This window comes from Zalophus californianus, chromosome 9 (genome assembly GCF_009762305.2).
Source record: "Zalophus californianus isolate mZalCal1 chromosome 9, mZalCal1.pri.v2, whole genome shotgun sequence".
Lineage (NCBI taxonomy): Eukaryota > Metazoa > Chordata > Mammalia > Carnivora > Otariidae > Zalophus > Zalophus californianus.
In genome coordinates, this window is record NC_045603.1 from 4,259,438 (window position 1) to 4,279,051 (window position 19,614).

Below are 19,614 nucleotides of genomic sequence, written 5' to 3' on the forward strand. Positions count from 1 at the left end.
AGGAGGAGCCCGGCCGGTAGGGGGACAGGGACAGGGACACCCTGAGGAGGAGATGCGGGCGTGGGGGGCCCGGGCAAGAGGGCTACAGGGACACCTGCCCCCTGAGGGGGGATGGGGCGGAGGAGGGGCCTGAGCAAGAAGGGGTACAGGGACAGGTGCGCTCTGAGGGAGATGTGGGGGTGGAGGAGCCTGTGGGAGGGGGTGGGGGGGTCGGAGAGTCTTCAGAGGCTCATTTTAAGGATAAGGTTGAAGACCTCATCCTGCTGTTGAATTGGGTTGATGGGTACCCCTACGTGGACCAACTGGAAAGTGGAGCAGTCTGTCGGCACAGCGCAAGTCTCGGACCCTGAGAGCTCGGTTCCCAGTACTTCGTGATCATTTACTGGCGACACAGATCATTTACCGGGCACCTTAGGTAGGGTGACAATACGTTGCTCCAGCTCATCCAGGGCTTAAAATAGAATTAGAAGTCAAGTAGCTGAATTCTGCAGCAGTAGGGTAAGAATTGTTTTTTTTTTTCTAAGGGAAATGAATATATTTTTTCAAGAATCAGACAAGGTTCTGTGGCTGGTTGTTGGTAATTCCTGTATTTTCTTTCCACTACCCTTTATCGTATTATGTGTACTTTCGATATTGTCACCAAGCCCTGCGCTAGGTGGAGGGACACCCCAGCCTTGAAGGAACTCAAGACAAAAGAGGCAAATGATAACTGCTATGACAGAGAACTGTACAAATTGCTATGGGACATTTCGATTTGAAAAGTAGGAGTGTGTTTATAATGTGGCACTTTTGATGTTCTTTGCTAAGGAAAATTTAAAGACACAGTAAACACCACCAGAGTATGCAAGAGAAGTATGTCACAGATGTGCAAGTTACATGATAACGTAATTCAACATTACCAGTTCAGCTGACTGCATATTCATTTCAGAAACATTTCTGTGTGCCAATTATGTACCAGGCATTAGATCACCTGGAAGTGCAAAAGGCAATTCAAAATGTTTAACAATCTTGAGACTAGCAGGGCAAAATCACTCAATATTTCCTTGAGGAGCAGGGACTGGTAAAATGTATTGTCATGCATCAAGATCTTGTCCCTTAGTTTTCTATCCTCAATTGTAACTACTCTGATTCTTCAGAAAACATTCCCCATAATATTCAAATTTATTGCCTGGAATGTTGCGATATCCTGATTGGTTTCTTGGCTTCTTCTCTTGCCTCCCTATATTCTAGATCTTTTTAAAAGTGTAAGTCCACATTTCACTTCGCTCAAAACCCTCTAAAGGATTTCCATTTTACTCAAAGCAAAAGCCAAAATTCTTCCAATGGAAAGTCCGTAAATAGTCTGTGTCCCTCCTCCTGCTCACCCCTGATCACTTCTGTCTCTTCCCCGCAGGCTGGTCTCCTTGTAGTCCTCCACCAGGGGAAGTACGCTCCTCCCTCAGGACTTCGCACATGCTATTCCTTTTTTGTGGAACTTTCCACACTCTCCCAGCTGATACTTGCTTCCTTCAACTATCTGCTGAAGTGATCTCTTAATGAGCTTCCCTGGTTGATTTTTAAAATTGTAGACATACCACCCGAATTCCTGATTCTAAGAAATTGTTCTCCGTGGCACTTAACACTTTCTATATCATAGTTTACTTATCTATTTTGTTTACTGCCATAATGTATTCCAGCACCTAGGAAAGGACCTGCCACATGGTAGTTTCTCAACAAATATTAGTTGAATTTATGAACAAAGAATTTTTTTAGAGATATTTTTCAGAAAGGGGAAAGAAAATAACATGCCTCCAGAAAAAAGGGACATCAATCCAAAATGTACAAGAAAGAGGAAGGATGGAAGAGAGGAAGAAAAAAATTATAAGAAGATTAAAAGAGAGAGGTGCATTACAGACTAGTAGTATGGGCGAGTATGAGAAACAGGAGATTAAATTAGTCAAACAGTGGATGTTATTGACTGCCCAGAATCGACTAGGGGATACCAACCTTGACTGAATTGACAGAAGTTAGTTAATATTTCACTTGTGTGAAATGACATTTTTTCTTCCCTTTTTTTTTTTTTTTGAACTTCAATCCAGGTATGCTTTTTTCCCTTTCTCTTTCTTTTTCATTAATTGTTTTTATTTTAATTCCAATATAGTTAACATACAGTGTAATATTAGTTTCAGGTGTACAATATAGTGATTCAACAATTCTATACATTATTCAGTGCTCATATGATAAATGTACTCTTTAATCTCCATCACCTATTTCCCTAGCTCCATCCATGTTGCTGCAAATGGCAAGATTTCATTCTTTTTATCGCTAAACAATGTTCCATCCTATATCTATACCTCATCTTCTTTATCTGTTTATCTATCAGTGGACACTTGGGCTGTTTCCATAATTTGGCTATTTTAAGTAATGCTGCAATAAACATTGGGGTGCATGTGTCCCTTTGAATTCGTGTTTTTGTATTTTGGGGGTAAATACCCAGTAGTGCAATTGCTGGATCGTAGGGTAGTTCTATTTTTAGTTTTTTGAGGAACCTCCACACCCAGTATGGAGTATGTGGCTCCACAGTGGCTGCACCAGTTTACATTCCCACCAACATGCACAAGGGTTCCTTTTTCTCCACATCCTCGCCAACACTTCTTGTTTCTTGTGTTTTTTATTTTAGCCACTGGGACAGGTGTGAGGTGATAGCTCATTTTAGTTTTTTTTAAAGATTTATTTATTTATTTATTTATTTGAGAGAGAGAGTACACGAGAGGGGGGAGGGTCAGAGGGAGAAGCAGACTCGCCGCTGAGCAGGGAGCCCGATGCGCGACGTGATCCTGGGACTCCAGGATCATGACCTGAGCCGAAGGCAGTCGCTTAAGCAATTGAGCCACCCAGGCACCTGAGGTGATAGCTCATCATAGTTTTGATTTGCATTTTCCTGATGATGACTGATGTGGAGCATCTTTTCATGTGTCTGTTAGCCATCTGTGTGTCTTCTTTGGGGAAATGTTTGTTCATATCTTCTGCCCACTTTTAAACTGGATTACTTGTTTTGGGGGTGTTGAGTTGTATAAGTTCTTTATATATTTTGGATACTAACCCTCTATTGGCTATATCATCTGCAAATATCTGCTGCCATTCAGCAGGTTGCCTTTTTGTTCTGTTGATGGTTTCCTTCACTGTGCAAAAGCCTTTTATTTTGAAGTAGTCCCAATAGTTTATTTTTGCTTTTATTTCCCTTGCCTCAGGAGACATAGCTAGAAAAATGTTGAAATGGCCGATGTCAGAGACATTACCGCCTGTGCTCTCTTCTAGGATTTTTTTTTTTTTTTTATGGTTTCAGGTCTCACATTTAAGTCTTTAATCCATTTTGAGTTTATTTTTGTGCATGGTGTGAGAAAGTAGTCCGGTTCCATTCTTTTGCATGTAACTGTCCGCCACCATGTGTTGGAGAGGCAGTCTTTTTCCCATTGCATGTTCTTGACTCCTTTGTGGAAGATTGACCATATAATTACAGGTTTGTCTCTGGGTTTTCTATCCTGTTCCATTGATCTGTGTGTCTATTTTTTGTGCCAGTACCATACTGTTTTGATTACGACAGCTTTGTAATATAACTTGAAGTCTGGAATGGTGATGCCTCCTTTATCAAGGTGGCTGTGGCTATTCGGGGTCTTTTGTGGTTCCATACAAATTTTAGGATCGTTTGTTGTGGTTCTGTGGAAAATGCTGCTGGTATTTTGATAGAGATTGCATTAAATCTAAATGGCATTTTTTAATGTTACGTCAATGTTGTTTGCCTTAATGTGTCAACTATATTGATGTACATGAATTAAACTTCAAATGAAGTTTGTGATGTAAACATGTGCCTTGAACCCAGTGCAGAACGGGATCAGTAATCAAGAAGTAAAAATAAATAATTTTTAAAAAGAAAGAGGCGGGGGAAGAAAAGCAAGGGAGAGAGTAGGTGTGGTACAAGACAAAAAGATTTGGACCAAAGTGCATATGTTTATTGCAAGGAAAAGAGAGAGGAAGTAAATGAATAGTGGTAAAGGGTAGAAAGGATGAGTGACGACAAATGGATAGAAATATTCTTGCCTGTGCTGCTGCTCTGTCTGCAACTTTCTCCTTGCCATCTCTGCCTGTGATTCTTACTGGAAAGCTTATGCCATTGCCACCTACTGCGCCAAAACACCATGTGTCCGTTCAGGAAAAGCTCCAGTCAGTCTATACCCCTCTTTTGGCACTGAGTAGTCAGCTTGGTGCTATAGATGTGTTTGTGTCCCATCTTTGGCATCTGAGGTCCCTCAAGGCAGGGCTTTGTCTTCCTCATCCCTTCCAGGACCGAGCTCAGTGCCTTGTGCTTAGAAACAATGCTATAAATATTTTTTAAACTGAAAACTTTGGAGATTAAAGGGGAAAAAAATAACAGAATAGTGTAATTGTTGAGAGCCGGGATCAGCAAACTACAGTCTGCGAGCCAAATCTTTCCCACTGTTTTTGTAAATTTTATTGGAAACTGTCACATTCATTTACATATTGTCTGTGGCTTCTTTGATGCTACAGTGGCAGAGTTGAGTAGTTGTGACAGAAACTGTATGTCCTACAAAACCTAAAATGGTAACCATTTGGTACTTTATGAAAAAGGTTTGCCAGTCTCTGGGAAAGACCATGAGCTCTAGAATCAGACAGACCTGCATGGTATCAATCCTGCTTTCATCGAGTAGCACCTGACCTTGGACAAGTAACCATCTCTTTAAGCCTATTTTTTTTTTCATCTGTCAAAATGGACTAGTAATAACACCTACTAAATTGGGTGGTTGGGAGGATTCGATGAGATACTCTAGGTCAATCCAGTGTTATATATTTAGGTTAGCTCAATAAATGTTGACATTGAACTATGTATGGAATAAAATTGAGTAAACAGGAGGGATAAAGTGGGCAAGGAGGGAGAAAGATGTTTGGTAGTTGGGCTAGTTAGGAACACAGGGAGTAGGCAGGAAATTGTAGGTAGGCTCAAGGTATGATTGAGAGTAAGTGGTTGACAATAGGCTACCGGTGTTTGAGGCCATAATTCTGATGTTATTAGTGATAGTTGCATTGTAGGGAAGAATGATTTGTGTACAGTTTGAAAAGTTAGTAACCTAACTTTAGAAACAGGAAAATGGAACACATTCTCAAGAGGAAAAAAAATTAAGTAAATCCATCCATATGATGAGCTAGATGTTAGAATGGACAAAAAGAGATTTCAAGGCAAATATTCTAACTAAACTCAATGAATTAAAACAAAATATGACTTCAATGAATAAAAACCTCAAGAGAGAAAGAATAAATCTCAGCAGAGAAAAACAATAAAAAAAGGCCAAGTGGAAATTGTAGACCTGAAAAAAACATGACAGGAGAAAGAATTAGTGAAATTGAATTGAGACAAATAGATGATAGATAGATAGATATACAGAGAACATGTCGAAGAATAGAAAGAGAAAGAGAAAACATTGAAAAAAGCAATGAACAGAATCTCAAGAACCTGTTAGAAATGTCAGGTGTTCAAATACTAGTCTAATTCTAATACCAGAAGGATAAGAGAGAACACAACACACACAAAAAAGCATTTGAAAAATCATGGCCAAAATTCTCCAAATTTGATGAAAGATAGAAATTTGCAGATATAAATGTTAAACCAACACCAAGCAAAATAGACACGTGGAAGCCTATGCCAAGACACATCATACCATTGAAAGCCAAAGAAAAAGAGCAAACATTGATAGCATCAAGAAAGAAAGGACATATATACAGAAAAACAATTATCTGAATAGTGGCTGACTTATTAGAAACCACTGGGTCTAGGAGACAGTGGAACAACATCTTTAAACTGCTGAAGGAAAAATCTATAAATCAGGAATTCTATATATAGAAAAAACATCATTCAAGAATGAAAAGAAAATACAGGCATTTTAATATAAAGTATAAATAAGGGGATTCCTCACCAACAGAGTTGCACCATGAGGAACATTTAAGAAATTTCTTTGGGCTGAGTAAAATGATGTCGGATAGAAACTCAAATCCTCTGAAAAACTGAAGAGTATTAGAAAAGATAAATATCTGTAAAATCAAATGACCATTTTTTTCTATCTTCCTTTTCCCTTCTAATTGTTTTATAAACCATATAATGGGTCATAGCAAAAATTACAACATCTTCTTGTGAGGTTTATAACATAAGTAGATGTGGGCGCCTGGGTGGCTCAGTTGGTTAAGTGACTGCCTTCGGCTCAGGTCATGATCCTGGAGTCCCGGGATCGAGTCCCACATCGGGCTCCCTGCTGAGCAGGGAGTCTGCTTCTCCCTCTGACCCTCCCCCCTCTCATGCTCACTCTCTCTCAAATAAATAAATAAATAAATAAATCTTTAATAACATAAGTAGATGTATTAAATATAACAACAGAAGAGGCGGATGAGATATTGACCCATAAGTTCATTGTATATTGTATTCCTTAGGGCAACCACCAAAAAATAAAAAATAAAAAAAATACAAAGAAATTATAACTAAGATATCAACAGGAAAATTGAAACAAAATCCTGACAAATATTCTAAAGAAAAATTAAAAGGAACAAGAAAGAAGAAAAAATACAGAGGAGACCAACAAAACAAAAATAAAATGATAGACCCAACACAATCATATCAATAATTACAGTAAACAGTAATGGAAGAAGCACTCTAATTAAAGGTTAGACATCATCAGAATGGGTTTTTTTTTTTTAAGCCAACTATATAAAGACACAGGTTGAAGGTTAATGGATGGGAAATAGATAAACCATGTGAATGATAAGCACAGGAAAGTCAGTGGGGCTATATTAACATTGGATAAAATTGATTTCAAAACAATGTTTTACCAGGGAAAAAGAGGGACACTTCATGGGGTGCCTGGGTGGCTCAGTTGGTTAAGCGTCTGACTCTTGATTTCAGCTCAGGGTTGTGATATCAAGCCCTATGTAAGGCTTTCTGCTGAGCATGGAGACTGCTTAAGATTCTCTCCCTCTCCCTTTGCCACTCCCCACCCAGCTCACAGGCACACATGCACTCTCTCTCTCTTAAAAAAAAAAAAATACAGACACTTCATAATGGTGAAAGAGCAAATTCATCATGAAGACATAGTCATCATAAGTATGTATTTGCCCAATAAGTTTTCAAATACATAAAGCAAAAATCAACAGATTCAAAGGAAAACAGACAATTCCACAATAATTAGAAATTTTAACACTCATCTTTACAATGGTGAGAAGAACTAGACAAAAATTAGCAATGATGTAGATTTCTGAACAATTCTCTCAACCTCTTTTAATATTTGTATGACCTAACACCCAACAATGACAGAAAGCACATTGTTTTCAAGTGCACAGGGGTAGACCATATTCTGTGCCATGTCTTAATATATTTATAAAGATTGAAATCCTACAGAATGTGTTCTCTGACTACAGTAAATTTATGTTAGAAATCAGTAATAACAAAATAACATAGAACACTTTCAAATATTTGCAAAACTTAAAAACAAACTTTAAATTATTGGATCAAAAAAGATATCACAGAAGAGATCAGAAAATGTTTTGGACTCAGTGATAATGAAAATGTCATATCAAAATATGTAGGATTACAAAGAAATGAGAAAAAAATTCTCTGCTCATGGATTGGAAGAACATTGTTAAAATGCCTATACTATCCAAAGCAATCTACACCTTTAATGCAATCCCTAGCAAAATACCACCAGCATTTCTCACAGAGCTAGAACAAACCATCCCAAAACATAATAATATCAATCCTACACAAACTCAGAATATAAAAGAGGTAATATTTCCCAATTTATTCTGTAAGGCTAGTATTAACCTGATTCCAAAACCAAGCAAAGACCTCACAAGAAAAAAGAAATACAGGCTAATATCCCTCATAACCACAGACACAAAATATTAGCAAATCGAACCATATATAAAAATGATTACACATTATGTATTATTTTATGTACGTATCATAAATGATGATAATACATCAGTAGCGAGTGGGGCATATTCTGAGAATGTAAAAATTGGTTTAACATCCAAAACTCAATATGATTCACCATATTAATAGAATAAAAGAGAAAAGTTCATTTCAGAAGATGCACAGAAAAACATCTGATAAAATTCAATATGCTTTCTTGGCAAAAAAACTAGGAAGCTAAAAATAGAAGGAAACTTTTAAAACCTGATTAAGGATATCTACAAACAACAACAACAAAAACAAACAAACTTACACCCAACATCATATTCAATAATGAAAGACTTAATGAGAACAGGAATAAGGCAAGGATATCGGCTCTTACTGTGTCTATGTTACTGAAAGTCCTAGCCAAGGCTAGAAAAATAAATGAAAGACATACAAATTAGGAAAGAAATGAAAATGTCTTTTATTGCAGACTATTCAATCATGTATATAGGAAGCCCTACTTAATCTATAAAAACACTGCTAGACTTAATCAGTGAATGTAGCAAGGTTGCAAGATAGAAGGTTAATATATGAAAGTCAGTTGTATTTCTACCTACTAGCAATGAATAATTACACATTCAGTTCAATGAACAACTTCACTTGAAGAATACTTAGGAATAAACTTAATGAAAGATGTACAAAACCTGTACGATGAAAACTACAAAATATTACAAGGAGATTGAAAAAGACCTAAATAAATGAAAAGATAGAAAGTCTGGAAGACTTAATATTGTTAATATGTCTGTCCTCCTCAAATTGATCTATAGATTCAATGCCATTCCAATTAAAATTTTAACATACATTGACGAGCTGGTTTACAAACTTATATGAAAAGACAAAAGACAAAGAATATCCAAGACAATTTTGAAAAATAAGAACAAAGTTGATGGACTTAAACTATTTGATTTTAAGATTTATTATAAAGCTACAAGGATCAAGGCAATGTGCATTTGGCACATAATCAATGGAATAGAATAGAGTCCAGAAATAAACCCACCCTCATATGGTCCATTAGGTTTTTGCAAAGGCACCAAAGTAATTCAAAGGGGAAATCAATGAGAAACCACGGGGCAACCATTAAAAAGACTAAAGTTTTAAAAGACAGAAAGACAGATAATAGGAGCTCCTGGCAGACAGAGTTGAAAGAACATGCAACTCTTGATCTCAGGGTTGTGAGTTCAAGCCCCATGTTGGGTGTAGAGATTACTTAAAATCTTTAAAAAAGAAAAAAAGACAGACAATAGTGTCCTTGCTGATGCAGAGCAACTAGAACTCTTATACATTGCTGGTGGGAGGACAAAATGGTACGGCTCTTTGCAAAACAGTTGGGTGATATCTTTAAAAGTTAAACATACACTTACATGTCTCAGCATTTCCACGTACACAAAGATTATATGTCTTTCCATACAAAGACGTAGCATAGTAACATTATTCATTATAATAGCCCCAAACTGGAAGCAACCCACGTGTCCATCCACTGGTGAACAGAGAAATTGTGGTCTATCCACCCGATGGTATATATACCACTCAGCAATAAAAAGGAACAAAACATTAGCACACATAATAATGTGGGCAATCTCAAACATATCATGCTAAATGGAAGACCTCAAACACAAACGGATGGAGGGTGAGGGGGCACGAGGAAATGTTCTAGGGAAGGCAACCGTTTCCCATCATGATCGTGGTGATGGTCACCAATTGTATACAATTACCAAAGTTGTTTAAACTGCACACTAAAAAGGTGAATTTGATTGAATATAATAATAGCAAGTGAAAAAACATCACAAGAAAAGTGTGGATGTCCACAAAGGATAACTAATGGCGGACTTGCCCTCTTGTTATAAACAACAAGGAACTGGACAAAATATTTGGGGGGGAAACCCACATTTTTTTTTAAGATTTATTTATTTGTTACAGAGAGAGCACATTAGCTGGTGGGGGTGGGAGGTCAAGGCAGAGGGGAAGGGAGCGAGAGAATCTCAAGCAGACTCCCTGGGGAGCTCGGAGCCTGACTTGGGCTTGATCCCACGGCCCCGAGATGATGACCTGAGCTGAAATCGAGTCAGACGCTTAACTGACTGAGCCACCCAGGTGCCCCAAACCCCACATTTTTAAGACATTGAATAATAGGCCACATCGCGCTGAGATCCCCGAGAGAACAAACATGGGTGATTGTTTGGCCTCTCTGCCTGGACGAGCTTTCCACATCATAGTGCAGAAAGCAGGGGCCCAGGGTAGCAAGAAAATGTCACCGGGCTAAGGAGACAGAGACGGCAGAGTACAAACCGAAGTGGCTGGAATTTGCGGAGGTGGGAACTCCGCAGAGAACAAACTCCAGAAACCGGATAGGAATCTGCCTGAATCTCTGACTAACCATGAAGCTGTGCATGCACAAGGTGAGAGTCCACGAAGCAAGACAAGGAACAGCTATCAAAGAGCTGTGACCTTGACCATCCCCAGAGCTCACACAGGGTGAGGAGATGTTTGAGCTCAGGCCAGCCAGATGGGAGAGATACGTGCCACAGATGAAAACAACATTAGGGTAAGCAAAAGAAGTCAGACCAAAAAAAAAAAAAAAAAAAAAGACTGCGTATCGTGTGATTACATTTATAGGAGATTTCTAAAAAAGGTGAAAACTATAGGGACAGAAAGTAGATCTGTGTTTGTCCAGGGTTGGTGGGGAGGGATGGGGATAGACCGCAAATGGACACCAGGGAAATTTGGGGGAATAAAATGGTTGTATTCCGAAGCAGGAATATTGTGATGATTACACAACTGGGTAAGTCTACCAAACTCACCAAACTGTTAAAGGGAAAAAACTCCTGGCACGCTACCGGGCCCCGGCCGACATGGAGCACATGCCCATAACGGCAAGTGTCTGTGTGGCCAGGAGTGCCCGTCAGGACCGGAATTCTATCCTCCAAGGGAGCAACTGCAGTTCCCCATAAGGTGGAAGTAGTATGTCTGGGCTCGAGGACTAGCGAGGCCAGAGGGCAAAGGTAGCACCAGCAAGTTGCCCAAACTCATGCCGCTTACCGCTCACTGGTGCTCTGGTACCTGTCCCTAAGCTCCCACCATCTCTAGCCACAGGGATGGGAGGCCCTTATGATCGGATGGAGAAGGCAAATAACCAGCTTGGTTCACAGGTGGGATTGCTCGATGTAATATTCATTTCTGGTGGGCGCGGTCATGAATCATCACAAACTCAGTGGCTTGAAACAACACAAACTTAGTATCTTACGGGTCTGGAGCTGGGAATTCTGAAATGGGTCTCCCTGGGCTAACATTGAGGTGTTGATGGGGACAGGCCTGCATTCCTTCTGGAGACTGGGTGGCGGGGGTGTGGGGGGGGGAATCTGTTTCCTCGCCTTTTCCAGGTTTAGAGGCCACCCGTGTTCCGTAGCATGTGGCTCCTTCCTCCTGCAGAGCCAGCAGCACGGGGCTGGAGGGTTGAGGCCTTTGTGCACTGACCTCCTTCTGCTGCTCTGCGACCTTCATCCCATCCCCCTTTCTGTTGCTCACACGGACTCTCACGAGATCCTTGGGAGGCCACTGGGCCCACTCAGGAATTCAGGGTCATCCCGCATCTCAAGACCAACTGGTCAGCAACCCTAATGTCATCTGCAACCAAAAAGTGGCCTCTTTGCCAATTAAAATATGCAATTTAACACATTCACGGGTTCCAGGGATTAGGACATGGCGGTCTTTGGGGGGCCACCCACTGCCTTTGGTATGTGCGTGCAAGCCAAAAGTGGGATGTGGCCATAAGGCATCCCCGTCCAGGGGTGGCCTTGAAAGCGCCGAGTCAACATCTGCAGGGACAGAGCTTCGGGCGGTGAGCCTGGTATGCATTTCATGTGGAGAGAGAAATGGCCCACAGTTAGACTATATGGAGACTGATGAGCCGGGGTGCAGGGCTTGGCAGCTTGGTCAGGGGTCTGAAAGAAGAAAACTGGGGACAAGAAGATCTAGGCAAGAAGATGTGAGTGAACCTAAGACAATGAGCACCAAGAAGAAAGATGTTTGTGTCCCATCTGAATGCCCTCCAGAAAGCATCCAATACATCCCCAACAGCCAAGCAGACAGACTTTGACCACCAGCCCTTGTCATCAGCTACCCTGGAACTGACACCGTAGTCTCATGAGCTGATGGGCCGCAGAGGCAGGGATGGAGGCTAGGCTCGGGCCCAGCTGCATGGGGCAGGGGTGGGGCGGGGGGCGGGGAATGCACTAAGGCTGACCCACCTACTTCCTCCACCAGTGTCCAACCTTCTCCCTCCCCGGTCCTGCTTCCTCCCACTCCCCAAAGGCGGTGATCCCGAGAACACTTCCTAATAAACCGCACCCAGATCTCTGTCCCCCACTCCCTAGGGAACCCAACCTGGGTCAAGATGCTCAACAACTATTTGTTGGATGGAACTGAACTCACCTGCTTCCATTGTAATCGGGGTCCTCCTTCTATCCTCTGTGGACGAATGCAGCTGTGGCACCTGCCCAAGGCTAAGGATCCAAGTCTCCAAGGATGCAGTTCTTTCCTAGAAGATTGACCCCAGAACTACCCCCACTACCTTCCCACCTTGGGGCCTCAGTAACTCAGCCCACAAGGCTCATCATCTACACAGGAGACACCTGCTCCCAGTGCGGGTGACACCATCTTGCCAATGATGGTATCCCAGAGCACAGGGCAGGCACCACCATTGAACCGGACGAGTAGGTAGTGAGTAAGGACGGGAGGCCGTTAGAGCACCTTCCCTTCAGGGGTCTCCGCTGACTGCCCCATCCAAGCATTCCCAGCCGCGAGCTCCGCGTCTTCCTTTGCTGGCCCTTAACGCAGTCTATTCTTATTTTATGTGTCATTTGTTTACTTACGTATTGTCTGTCCTTCTAAAGCATAAGCTTCATAAGGGTAGGACCCTCTCTATCTTGTTTGTTATTACATCCTCAGCGTCTAGCACAGCACCTGGCCCTGTGGATTAAGAGCACACATTTGAAGACACGCAACCTCTTTCGACCGCCTGCAGGCTGTGGAACCTCAGGGTCATCGGTGAGCCTCCGGGTCCTCATCTGCAAAATGAGCATACAGGGGGCTGTTGTGAAGATAATGGGGTAACCCAGGAACAACGCACTGAGTGTGGTGCACACGGAGAAACACGCATGTGCAGGTAAGGGCAGCACAGAGCCCCTGCATGAACCAGAGGCAGAGGATCTGCTGGGGGAAGATGCTGGAGGTTTGGAACAGATGCCGAGAAGAGGAGGAGGTGGAGCTGTGGGGAGCGAGCAGCTGACTCTGGGCACCATGGCTCTGTGGGCACCAGACATCCTTGCTGTGGGATTTCCTCCACTGGAGCGCAGAAGCTGGTGTAGGGCGGAGAAGACAGGTGCCTTGCAAATCCCTGGCTCAAGTTGGGCCGGATGAGCAGGGCGGAAGGACAAAGGGGCAAAGCAGCTGAGGGTACTGGCAAGAGAATGCCTGTGAGGATGTCCTGTGTGGTCTGGAGGTCTGGAGATGGGGAGCTGGGAGGCACTGGTCCACGTGGGAAAGTCTAGGGAGTGGAGCTTGGGGTGAGGTCAGCGGGGGGTGTGGTGGGACGGAGGCGGGAGAGGACTGGCAGCTTCGGAAGCTGTGGTCAGGGAGTGGGATCCCGGAGTGCAGTTGGAGCCGGCGGGGTGATGACAAGGCCCAGGGTGTGGGCGGCCGGAGGGGAGCGGAGGTGAAGGTCACGGGTGAGGAGGAGGTGTGGGGAGGGACCCACAGTGCTGGCAGCCCCCTCCTGTCTCCTCCACTCGCTTACTTCCCTTCCTCTCTGGGGCCCCGCTGCCTGGTTTCTGGAGTTCTGTCCAACCTCCAGATGACTCACAGATGTGCCTCTCTGGCCCTCACCTCTTAGCCTCAGTTCCGGCTGTTCTGTTTTGCCCTCCACCTAACATGGGAGCAAGCTCTCACCGCCTCTGGCGACCGAACATTTCTCAAATGGAGCTTGTTTTCTTTCTACCAAATCCTTCCCTTCCTTAACCACCCTATCATTGTTTTCCCAGTCCCCCAATCTTTATGTCGCTCATTTCCTCTTCTTTGCCGGTTTCGCTCCCGTCGTCCTCTCTTACAGAGCCTCGTGAATTATTCTGTCCATAACGGTTTTAAGCTAAGCCCCTTCTTTCAATTTTCAGAGCTAAAATCTGACCCAGGAATTGGCAGCACAGACCTGAAAAGTGAGGGTTGAGAGATGGGCTGAATCCATGGTGAGCGGGAGAAACGCGGCGGGGGGAGGGGGGTGCGGGGAAGAAGTCCTCCGATGGGGTAGAAACAGCCGACAGCTGTGTAGTCGGGCAGATGTGAGTCCTCAGCCTGGCTCAGCCAGCTCCATGGGGGGCTGCACACAAGTCCCTTCACTCGGCCTAGCAGATATTGTCAATACTCGCTGAAGTTAGCTCTTAGCATGCCTGACCCGTAGTAGGTACCTGCCCTATGCTGGCTCCTTTCCGGGAGAACTGGCCCAGCTCTAGCCTTACCCGCAGTGCACCGCATGGCATGATAAGCTCTGGGCCAGAGTTAGGCCCGGCTGCAACCCGGACGAGCCGTGCACCCGGCTTCTGAGGCTCCGTGATCTCCTCTGTCAAATGGGGTTAGTAATATCTGCTTTGTCCCCGGCACAAGGCTGTTGGGAGAATCAAATATGGTGATGCACGTGAAGGGCCTTTGCAAATGAGGATGTTTGAGTCTCAAGCGAGCTAGCCAATGATCATCCTGATTTACTAATAGATGCCTACTGCCAACATGTACCCCTTCAGTCTGGGTCCAAGGGGAACCCTCTCCCTTAAATGCTATTTTGTTCCTATCATTCAGAACCTTCTCAGCGGAGGCTTGTCACTGTAGACGGTGGCTGAGGCAGGAGTTCTGGAGCAAAGCTGCTCAGGCCCTAACCCCTGTCTCTAGAGCCACCAGCTGTGTGCCCTGGACATGTGACCATGACGTGACCCAGTTTCCATAGCTGAAGGGTGGGGATGGACAGTGGTGATAGGACCATCTCACTGGGGAACTGTGAGCATTTAGGAGCGGGCCTGGGGGCTCTGAGGACAGAGTCCGGCACACACAGCGAGTGCTCAATGTTAGCTACTATCCTTATAATCAGACTTTTCACGAGTTCACCCCACTACCCGAAGGCTGTCCACACGTTCCCCCAAATGCGTGGAGATCTCTGTCATTCGCTCTCTTGAGATGGTCACACAACCAGATGTCCCAGGTTAAGTGTCCCATGGCTGGACCCCCATCCACAGTGACCCTTCCCCTTCCTCAGTGCTTCCCAACTTTGTTTTCTCTTATTTTTTATGCTACATACAAACCCCACCACCACAGGCAAAACTACCCAGAAAAAAATGTTAAAAGTAATTGATGATTTGATCATTTGTCACCTCGGCCTCCGGGAGAGGAGACCTTTGTGCGAGACGTGTGACAGGAAGGGAGGCCCCGGGGTGGGAGAGGGGTTGGAGCGGCTCTCAGAACCGACAGGGGGCCCCAGCGACCCCTCTGTCGCCTAAAGTCTCTGTTTGCTCTGGGCAGACATCGCTCGCCTCTGCCTCCAAGCCGCAGCACACACCTTTCCTTGCAGCTGGGGCGCTCGCCAGCCCCCCTGCGCCCCGCCAAGGCCCCCTTTACAATGCAGGTGGACACTGGCACTCCCACTGGAGCCCCCCAAGCCAGCTCCGTGCCAGACCAAACGATCCTCTCTGTGGACACGCACCTCCCGGCGGTCCTCGCTTTTACTACTCGAATTGTTACTGGCTTTGAACGTGTGCCCTGCCTCTGCTGTCCGCGCTTACAATGTTTCTTGCCTTTGTTTCTTTCCCTCGGTGACACCCACCCCGAACACTGTACCTCCTACCGCACGCTTTGTTATGTGGCGTGGGGCATAGAACGGTGGGAGATTTTCGGGGTTTGCAGTAGAGAAGGTGAGACAGACGGGAGAGGCAGGCGTTCCCAGGCAACTGTGAGAAAGAAGATGTTCGGGGGCGGGGAGGACAGAAACATGCCTGGGGGCGCAGGGCCGGCCACAGTCACTCCCGAAAGGGCACCCCAGGCCCCAGGAGGCTCCGCGGGCCAGGCTGGCCTCTTGCTCTCAGGCACTTTAAACAGGGGAGCTGCCCTACGAAAGGGGGGGGGAGTTCATCCTGGAAGCAGGGGCAGGGAGCAAAGAGGGAAGGCCATTTAGCCGAAAAGCAAAAATATCTGTCATGGGGAATTTTGGAATGTTTGTGCCAGAGGCAGAGAGGAGGAAAGCGGTAAGTCTGAAAAAAGCTGCCTCCGTCCGGGGCAGCGGCGAACCCCGTCATTCGAGACCACCGAGTGCCACCTAGTGGATACCTGGGGAAATGCTCCCTGCCGGGGGAGGGGGAGGGGAGGTGCAGGCTCAGGCAGGTGGCTTCTTAGAGCTCAGGATGCTGAGAGCAAGGGTTAGGATTCGGGTTAGGGCTAACTCTGGGCCAGGTGCTTACCTCCCTGAGCTCGCCTTACTCCGTGCTTGGAGGACTCTGGATTCCAGTCCTGCCTCAGACACCAGCTGGGAGACTCTGGATCAGAAACTGTCCCCTGGGAAGCAGGGGAGGGTCCTTCCTTCTGCTCCCATGTTCTGGGATTCCCATTTGCTGCCCGCCCCTGCCCTGGCTGTCCTGCCCGCCCTCCCTGTGGAACTGGGGTGAGTGTGGAGGAAAGGCAGACTCCCCAGGGCATGAGGTCCATCTTTAAGCTTTCTATTTTGCCACCGGCCGAAGACTAGCTCCGATCATGGATGCCAGGCTATCGGCACGGAGCTTTGCTGGTGTTAAGTGCTCCAACAAAGATCTGTTGGAGGAAAGAGCCCTGGATCTTGAGTCGGGACTCTAGCCTAGTCTAAACATAAGCACCTTGGGGATGAGAGGAGAGCAGTTCTTCTAGAAGCTTCTCCCTGTTCCTTAGATAAAATTGGGCTCTCTACAATTCTACCCCATTTGTCTTTGTTTGGCCGTCTGAAGCAATTCAGAATAACTTTTTTGTTGTTGTTGTTCCGTACCTGCAAAGAGTTTTCACCTTCCCTGTAAATATTGTCATTTTGGGCTAAATGTGCCCAACTTCCTTCATTCTTTAGACCAGTGATTCTCAACCAATGATTTTGCCCCTCAGGGAACATTTGTCTGGAGACCGTTGGGGTGTCACACCTGGAAGAGCGAGGCTGCTAGTGACATCTAGTGGGCAGAGACCAAGATGCCGCTCACCTCCTGCAGGGCTCCGACGGCCCCACCCCCCAGCACACAGACAAAGACTGATGCAGCCCCAAACGCATTAGTGCTGAGTTTACAGAACCTTACCTGGGAGTTCCGAGACTTCTCGGCATCCCAGTCCCTCAGGCAGACGTTTTCCATTTGTCGTGGATATTTCTACCATCCTATGTAGTACATAGTACAGAACCCCAGGCCAGCTCTGACCAGCCTGGGCATCTTGGGGGTCTACCTGCTGGATATCTCTCAGTGGAGCCAAAAGACTACATCAGCCTCCTTAGCAATCCTTTGCTCATACAGTTGGTACATTTTTGAACAAAGCACTTATCAACTCAACCATGCATACAATTAAATTCAAGACACATACTACCTAGAAAAGCTAGTATTATATTTTCACACACACACACACACACACACACACACAGATATTGGGTAAAATGAACATTCCTATCAGATGGATTCAGTTTTAAATAATTACTATTCTATAACTATGTTTTTCTTAACCATTCCCGTCCACAAAGAAATGGCGAAGCCCGGCTGGAGCTCTCTAGAGCAGACGGAACAAAGAGGAAAAAAAAGGATGCTTGTCAAGTAAAATATGAAAGGCGTGCTCCAAGCTCCCCTAATTACATCTTGGAAGGGAAGCTTTGTCCTATTGACATTCAGGATCATTTTTCATTAGCTCAGGTTACCCCCTTGAAGATTTTTAGGAAGTTTCATGATATGGAGACGTTGTTGAAAAATTGGCTGCTTGACGTCTGCTAAGCAATGAGATTCAGAGATCAAATCCATTCCTGCCCACTTCGCTTTGAGCAGCGCCAGTTATCTTGGGCAAAATGAGTTGGCAACTTTAACTTGGACTTTTAAGAAGGCAGATGGTTTACCCTGCTCTTTTGTGTGTGGTTTTTTTACAAAGGATCTCTGAGGAATCTTGGCTGAAGGTGTGGATCAACTCTTATATCTGACATATTCTGTGTTCATAAACATCAGAGTATTTAGGGGACAACAGATACAGTTTTCATCTTCATAAACTAGAGGCGGAGGAAATAAAATCGCTTTCACCAGACCCTTAGGTCTTTCCTTTAGAATATAAAAATTCTAAAGTAAATTGTGGGTTCTTCTTGCCCTGCCCTGAATTTCAAGTGTTTGACTGCTTAAACTATCATTAAAACTTAATGAAATTAAACTCGCTTGGCTCTGTTGAATCTTGATTTATGCACATCTGTTTATCTGCTCATGGAGACTCTGGAGGAGGGTGTTTTTATATGGGGTCAAGATATTAAGACCTCCTGTTTCTGCGCTAGGCCTTCATTCCTGGGAACAGGAGTGTCTAGCAAATAGGAATATATTATAAATCACATTTTTAGTGAGAATGACAAAGCTTAGTAACCCTCGCCTTAGGGAACCTGTCCAATTTGTCAGTTAAAATTTAGCCTTCTGATATAAAACGAGCCCATTCATGTTGTGTGAGGGCTGATTCCCCGCGGAAAGAATCTGTTTGGGAGCTGCCAACAATGCAGAGTGCTAGTAACATAGGGCGGAGTATGTGGACCTCTGCAGAAAGCTTTGCAGCGTTTCCTCAGTTTACCACAGGGCCCCTCCATCACTCATCCCCCGCCCGGTCTCACAGCAGCAGGCGGACGAGCCTCTGAAAACACAGGGTTCACACCCAGGGGAATTTCTGGGCTGCAAAATGAGGACACGTTTTGGAATCTGTTACTTTCGTGAACCGGACGGTGGAAATGTCAAATCTACAAACAATGACCAAAGTGAAAAGCAGTTCATTGAAAGGAGAGGGTGAAGACAGACGCACTTCCGTCCACGTTTGGGTCTAGACTAGACAGGCCCTTCTGGGATGGGAAGAGGAGTGGGGGTTGATCCTGAACCCTATCATTTGGTGGTTCGGAGAGTGTGCCGTGGACACGTCCACCCAGGGTCTGTAGGCAGCCATGCAAGGGAACTTTGTGCTTAATAACACCACCACTTTGGGGAGGAAAGAGGATGTGGTCTCTAGGCCCACAGCTCCAAATACTTTGTTCCCTCAGTGCCCCAGACGTGTGGTCTCCACACCCAAACCCAGGGGGAGCCCAGCCCCGTTGCCTCTGGGCTCCCGGGGCGAGCAGCTCTCGCCAGCCCAGCCGCCACCAGGGACGGCACCAGCCCTGCACCCAGGCCACCTGTCGCAAGCTCTGACGCCCACAGGGCGGCTGAAATCACATTTCCTGCGACCCCCGCCGCAAGCCTTCTGAGTCAGGACCCCCGTGTCTCGGTGATTGGCCGCTCCCCCAATCAGGAACCACAGAGCAAGCCTCAGTGGCTTTGTCCAGTCGGACATCCAACATGGGCGTCCTCGAGCCCTACGACCTCAGTGAACAG

General features: G+C 45.1%; 1 long non-coding RNA gene across 2 annotated transcripts; it reads left to right on the plus strand.

Annotated features, from left to right (window-relative positions):
- The first annotated feature begins 218 nt into the window (after window positions 1–218).
- LOC113922209 lies at window positions 219–18,403 on the plus strand. Of its 2 annotated transcripts, none has more exons than XR_003519930.2 (4): window positions 219–498; window positions 12,938–13,154; window positions 14,158–14,229; window positions 17,144–18,403. It is a non-coding gene; the product is annotated as an uncharacterized LOC113922209 (long non-coding RNA). The 2 variants fall into 2 exon arrangements; XR_003519929.2 differs by having other exon boundaries at window positions 219–415.
- The last annotated feature ends 1,211 nt before the right edge of the window (window positions 18,404–19,614 follow it).